Source organism: Nicotiana tabacum, chromosome 1 (genome assembly GCF_000715075.1).
Source record: "Nicotiana tabacum cultivar K326 chromosome 1, ASM71507v2, whole genome shotgun sequence".
Taxonomy (NCBI): domain Eukaryota; kingdom Viridiplantae; phylum Streptophyta; class Magnoliopsida; order Solanales; family Solanaceae; genus Nicotiana; species Nicotiana tabacum.
In genome coordinates this window covers 61,786,196-61,794,111 of record NC_134080.1, presented here as the reverse complement: position 1 = coordinate 61,794,111, position 7,916 = coordinate 61,786,196, and positions in this window count along the sequence as shown.

The following is a 7,916-nucleotide window of genomic DNA, read 5'->3' as shown; positions in this document are numbered from 1 at the left end:
TACCCTCGCGGGGGCGGAAAAAGGAGGTGTGACAGTAATGTGGACCGTTGATCTTAGAGATAAACGGTCTTGATTTAAGGGGTCCTGGGTTGGGTATTAAATGGGTATGGGGACTAGGCTGATAGGTTTTGGGCCAAGGGTAATTGGGTTATGTTTGGGTAGCTTAGGTCCGAAATTAATTATAGAATCAGGGTCAGATTTTAAATACCCAATTTTAATAAATAAATAATTTATAAAAATAATAAATAAATAACAAAAATATTATTTGTACATAAAAATGATTAAAACAATCGTGTAACACTATAAAAATATAAAAAGTTATTTTTTGCATATATAATATAATCATAAGTACGTATGGGGTATTATTGCAAATGTATAATTTAGCCTTAAAAATGCAAATGTAATTATAAAAAATGCATTGAAAGATATTTAAACATTATATTGGTATAAATGATAAATTTAGATGACTAAATCATCATAAAAATAATATGAAGGATAATTATTGGATATGTATATAATAAAATACAAAAATAAATTGATTTAATGGTTTAAAGTCCTTAAAAATCATGAAAAATTATGAAAATACTTGTGTATGCTTATAAATAAAATGATGATGCATATGCACTATTTTGAAAGTGTATATATATATATATATATATATATATATATATATATATATATATATATATATATATATATATTTAAAATATGAGAGGGAAAAAATTGGGTATCAACAGCTGCCCCTCTTTACCCGGTAAGGATGAAAGAGTTATCGAGTAAAGAAATAATGGCTGATTTTGACCGAATGGAGTGATTTTGAAAGATATTGGCCGAACCCTGGTTTCTGAGCTTCCTACATATCCCTTGTTTTACAGGAATCAGGCCATGTGTAGTTCTGGATCCAACGGTGAACGAAACTGACAGAGTTGTTATAAGAATGGTCACGTGTTTCGGAAAGGGCTTTTTTGAGTAGGATAGTATCGGATGAATTTATGCAAAGTCACGAATGTGAATTTGAGATGTTATAGATGTATCACAGGGAAGATATCTAAGCAGTCATAGAGTAAAAATGAGTAATTGATGGGAGTCAGTTACGTTTGAAATAATGGCAAAGTGTGAATGATGAGAGCAGAAATCGAAGCAAAGGTTGCTCCCATTTGAAGGACGGTTACCTCCTGGATTACCTGCACAACCTAAAATACGATGTATGTGTCACAACCCAAACTGATAGGCCACAACGGCACCCTGTACCTTACTCAACCGAGTACCAACATAACGTATCTTTTCACATCATACTATCATAGATAACTGAGTTGGAAGGGATAACCTTAACATACCTGAACCGATTTTGTTTTGCGGAAACACGTAACGACAGATCGAAGTAGGAAAAAAATTGTATGATATTCTTGAGAAATATTGTACTGGGATTTTTTCTGAATTAGTATAACACGTTGGATATTGTAGCATTTCTCTCTGAAATTTCACGTTGATCTTGTAAAGTTTCAGAGAAATTTTCACGTTGATATCATATAAATGAATTGGCTAAACTTTCCACTATTACCTTGTAGACAAAGTGAATTCGATATGTCTTAAATCCTTAGGTGTGGACTCCACTTTGATAAGGTGACTAAGCCAAGAGCTCCTCAATAATGTTCCACCTTATCTTGCGAGTTAAAAACTCATTATTAAGGTCTTATTGGGCTGCCACGTTTGGGGGGGAGTGGGGGTGGGGGTTAAATTTATGAAGTTAATCCAAAATGATGCACCCCTTTGCTTAATTAGTTTATTAATCCCCCACTAATCCAATAATAAACCAATTCCCCACATAATTAAGAATTATCTAAAATTACTTATAATATTACCCACTTTAAACACACCTTATACACCTTACTACTATGGCCATGGGATATTTTGTATGGTACTAGTCCATAAATATCGGGTATTTTAGCTCGGGCCGTATTTTATCCCAAAATGTCAAACTTTGTCGAAATCATTTTCTTCGATTTGCTTACCCTCTAACCTTCATTAATTTACTCATCACTTGTTATAAATAGCATAAATGCTTATAACCTCAAAATAATCTCAACCCCGATTCTACGTCGATTAACTTACGACGAAACTTTTATGTACGAAATGCGGGATATAACATAACGCATCATTTTTGAGCTTTCATCAATTTATTTATGGCGCACTTTCATGTATAAAAGTATGGGGTGTAACATCATTCTCCCCTTTAGAACATTCGTCCTCGAATGTTGACTGATGCATTTATCATTATCATAGCCTATAGTCCTTGTGAGTACTTTAGTACTCTCCTAGCCATCCTAGGCTGTTGTTCTGTAAATAAATCCAAGGTCTATGGTATTCCCACTTATAGGTCTCTTCTCACGCCATGGCCTGTGGTCGGAATTCTTCCAATCTCATAACTCTTGATACCTTCTATCATGTAGCATGTACGACTTTTTCCTTATACGTGTGCCTATATGACTCTTCTCCCCTTTTTTTCCAGCTTTTAGCCAATCTATAGACTTCACCTTGTAAACATATATAGAGCTTTAATGATGTCCCTCTGGGCATCTATGGGTATACCGAAGTTCTTCGTTCGGTACTTCGTTGAACTCACGAATATTGCTATACCTTATTTTGTTTATCCATCCGTATTACTTTACTGCACCAAGGTAGATCATACTATACCATAACTATTACCTCGATATATCGTTACTGAGGTCTGCTACCAAACTCCTGGTTACTTTTGTTGCTTATCCCATATGTATAAATCCTTTAATGCTCCCTCATTGTTGTTCATCTTAAGAATGACAACCTAATCTCTTCTCATACTTTGTGAATTTGTCCATCAATTATTGATTCACCTTACGTGGGTAAATTAATCCCGTACAATTCATGAATCCCTCTCTTCAAATTATTACACAATCGAAGGCCCAAACGTCATTCTTTATCTATCACAATTACACCCTTGTTCTACTACCAGGGCACCATTCCATTTCTTCTAAATGCCATTAGTCTTAGACTCCTTTGAGTTTATTCAGGCTATACTGAGCTTTGTATAACCTAGAGAAACCTTTAGCTCTTCTTGTTTTCATGGGCTTAATCGTGATGACTTATCCATTCTCGTCGCTTTCTCACTCGCCCTTTTTTTTTATCCTTATTCCTGACTTCCTAAAACCTTATCGCTTTACCATACTTTATTTTGCCACTTACACATAACCATTTATACTACTTGCAATCTCTCTTCAACTTGCTTGCATCATAGATTTCCTTACGTTATTTCTGGAACACTGAGTGAGACATCGCATTATCTCAAACTCTTCTTTACTCTTGTAATTTAGACCTCTCGATACCCAGAACCCATAGGTTGGAAAATATGCCACTAACGATGCCACTATCATTCTTGGACACTGAATCCCAGTACTTCTAGCCTTTTGTTAAAAGTATGGACAATTCACAACCATCTACATTTGAGTATCTAGTACGTTGTTCACCTTTACCTTACTTACCTTAAAAATCTTACATCATATCTTCTATCTCTTTCATGACCTCCCTTCCACATAGGTATGATTTACATCCATAACTTGAAGCTCTATTATAATACTTGCACGTCTGGTGCATACATAATCCGGTGGGAGCTTCGTAGTAACTTCTTATGAGGTTATTACTTTAGCCTTTCATGGATGCTATGGAATATCCATGATGCAATCTCATAACAATTCAATCCTTTGTCTATAACCTGGACTCAGTTCTTTTTTTTTAACATTTACCAGAGTTTTCTATGCCTGTATGATTGTTAACATATGTGTTGCAGGGATAATACTCCTAAATCTCGAGTGTATTCACAATGTAACTAACTCTGGATCATTAATCGAACAATTCCTTCCGTTCCTTCTTAGCTTTCTTTAAACGTAAGCTATTACTTTTCCTGGTCTTTCTGCCCCTTATTGCGTGCTTACTTAGCTTATCTTAGTTCCCACAATCATTGGAATTCCATACAACTCATATGATCTTGAATATTACTTCTGATTTTACTTCCCGTTCATTAGCCACAGCAGGTGCCATTTTCTTATGGAGTGCATACAATGTTATTGTGAGACTGTTGTTATAAGACCATTTCCTCCTTAGGTTAGTGAGCTTAGGTTGAATCCTTCTTCCTTACTTCGTCTGCCAGTCTTTCATTGTAGTATTTAGGGAGGATCCTTTGACTCTTGTAAAGTTGTGAGCTTATTACATTATATATTCGATGGACCTTTTGATGTCCTTCCTTGCCTATTATTATCCGTAGTTACTTAATTCCACGCCCTTGTGCTTGTAGGGTTGCTTCCGAACTGATATTTTAACTGTCTTCCCAGTGGCCCTCTCTTTTATTCCTATAATAATCATACGTTGACTTTAACTACCCCAACTCCTATCTGAATATTTCTCAAGTATTACAATGACATTACTACGAGGATGAATTCACTATATTGGGTTCTACTATGCTTATCTTGCATGATCTGATGATTCGTCTGTAACCTCCTGTCTAGATATAACTAGGATCTTCCCGAATCAACTGCTAACTAGTCGTTGGCCCATTCTCATATTAATTTTCTGCGTAATCTTTCTTGGGTTATTTCTTTTGTCTTAACTTACCTCTTGCACTGGCTCCTTATCTATCATTAACATTTAAGGCAGGAACCCTTACTTCCTCTCCTTGACGCCGTGTTTGCATAATGTTTTGGAATCGTTGCATATTTTTAGGCTTTGAATAAGTGCAGTCTTGTCCCTTTTTCATTTTTTTAATTGCATTCTTCCTTTACCAGTCCATAATTACTAGAACCACTTAATTCTGGCTTAATGCCACATCATTCCATATTCCCCCCTTTAGGGGAGTACTAAAAGTTGGAGCTATGATGACCTACCTACAGATGTCTTACCTCTACATCTTTGGCATCCTTTCACATCAATGATGACCCTTGTTGGCCCAAGTAAATGTGAAGTTTTGAAGACTGAAAAACGAACTCAGACATGGACTAGGTCCATCTTGTGAAGCACAATCGTGATCAACCCAAACATATGAGATGCACGTGAATAAGATAAATCTAACTTATCAGAAGTAATATCTTCTGATCTGATCGAAAAGGTTGCATATTGGATAAGGAGAGAAAGACTCCTTACACAAAGAGAACATAGTTTAGGAAGAGGATAGAGTTAGAGTATGAGATCAACTAGAACTCTTCTACCATAGAAGAGTAGCATCTGTATCCCAGTCAATCTCTAATTACTAACCCCTTAAATATCAGTGTTGTTCTCTTTTACAGAAAATGCACGTAAGCATAAGTTAAATGTGAATTGAGAGCAAAATAGCAAGGCAATTTTGCAAGCAATTTATATGTGATTCAAGCGTGCAATCCTGAAGCTACTTGAACCAATAGAAGAACCAGTTCCAAGTGTCTATCTTTTATTCTAGTTCAATTGTAGTAAGTAATTTTACATTGTACCTTCAGCTTTTATAGAAGTAATTGTATTAGGTACTTAGAGTTTTCAAGTTAGAGTTACTTGAAGTTGTCGCAACAGTTGAGGCTGTGTGCCACAATAGGATTAGAGTTAATTCTAGGTTTACAAAAGTTTTTTTGTAAATGCAGTTTTTGGCTCAGTAATTTTAGTGGAAGTTTGGGAAAATCCTACTAAGTAGTAGGTCGTGGTTTTTTCAACTTTTGAGTCAGGTGTTTTCCACGTAAAAAATCTCTGTGTTCTTTGTTTTTTTACGTATTATTCCGCAAACAATAGTAGTTAGAACACATAGAAGAACTAAGTCCTTCTATAATCAAGTTAAGTGAAACTTGGGTACCACACAAATTACATTCTTCTTGTGTGGTATTGAAGTATAAAACATCAATTGGTATCAGAGCAGGTTATCCCTGAAGAGGTTAACATCTTAGGAACAGATCAAGATGAGTTCACCACCTGGAAACTGGGAAGGGCAATCCACTGCTAGACCCCCACTCTTTAATGGTCAATACTATTCTTGGTGGAAGAACATGATGAGAGACCATATCAAAGGAGAAGACTATGAACTCTAGGACATAGTCACTGATGATCCCCTGTATACTACAAAGAAGAATGCTGAAGAAGTGGGCGTGCCAAAGACAAGAGCTGACTGTACTGCTGAAGATTTGAAGAAATGGGAAAAGAATGCCAAGGCCAAGAAATGGCTTGTGTGTGGACTAGGTCCAGACGAGTACAGTAGGATTTAAAGCTGTACCACTACTAAGGAGATATGGGACACTCTACAACTGGCCCATAAAGGAACTCTTTAAGTAAAAAGATCAAGAGGAACACTGTTATATTCTCAATATGAGAATTTCACCATGAAGAAAGGAGAATCTATCCAAGAGATGTACACAAGGTTCACAACACTAACAAATGAACTTAAATCTCTTGGAAGAATTATCCTTGAAGAAGACAAGGTTGAGAAAATCTTGACAAGGGTCTTACCAGTAACTTGGGAAAGCAAAATCACTGCTATTCAGGAATCAAAAAACATTGCTACTCTCAAGTTGGATGAACTGATTGGAAATATCACTGCCTATGAACTGAGAATGCAAACCATGAAAATTGATGCACCTAAGAAGGAAATGAGTCTGGCTCTCAGAATAGCTGAAGGTGCAGATCTAGAGGATGATGAAATGGCCATGATCACAAGGGATTTCAAGAAGTACCTGATAAGAGGAAAGGGTTCTTCAAGAGGTACAACCTTCAACAAACCAAGGGCTCATGAGAAACAGACCAACGAGGGCTGCTACAAATGGGGCAAGACTGACCACATGATCAAAAATTGTCTTTAGTGGGAAATCAAATGGAAGAAGGAAAAAGCTGAACGAAGGAACAGGTTCAACCCAAAAGGAACAAATGATCAACAAAGGCTATGGCTGCTGATTGGGGAGAAACATCAGATGAGGATTCAGAAGATGAAGCTGGAGATGAACAAACACTTATGGCCATGGGAGAATCCGATGATGAACAAGAGGTAAGTATGATTCATCTCAAAGACAAGATTAAATTATTGTCTAAAGAAAGGTTATCTAAATTATTGCTAGACTTCATCGATAAGTCTGAGGTAATAAACAATAAGAAGGAACAATTGTCTAGGGAGTGTGTGATCTTAAAATCCAAGTGCAAAAATCTAGAATCTAGGGCTAGTAAGAGTGATAGTAAAAATGCTGAGTTGAAGAACCAGGTTCTTGAACTTGACACCAGTGTCTTAGAACTTAGGTCTGAAAATTTAAAACTGAAATTAGGAACAGGTAAGAAGAAAGCTGATCACACACATCTCACCTTAGAAGAAAATCTAGGAAAGATGAAGGATGAGTTGTACAAGAAAGATGAGCAGATAAGAGTCCTAAAAGAAGATCTAGGCAAGGTGAAGCATGAACTTAATAGAACTTGCAAATGGAATAAGTCCTCTGATGTACTATCCTGGCTACAAGAGAACCACATAGCAACAAGAGAGGATTTGGCTATGGGACCCCAGCACTTAAGTGGGATCCCAAAAGCAAATACATCACACTTCCTGAAAACAAAATCTACACATACTGTGGCAAGGCTGGTCATTACAAAAGTGAATGTAATGCAAAAGAAAAGGCCAGTCAAAAGAACAAAACCTTTGTTCAAGAGAAAAATAGGCTGCCTGGATGGGCCAAAAGGAATTTAATTCACCCATTTACTTATATAAAGGGACCCAAACTTGTTTGGGTTCCTAAGACTAACCCCTGATTTCATTTTGCAGGTCCAAGTGAAGGGAAGTAGCCCAATATGGCATGTGGATAGTGGCTACTCAAAGCATAACTGGAAGCAAGAACCAGTTTCTTTCACTTGAGGATGTAAAAGGAGGTAATGTCTCTTTTTGAAATGGAAAGAAAGGTGAA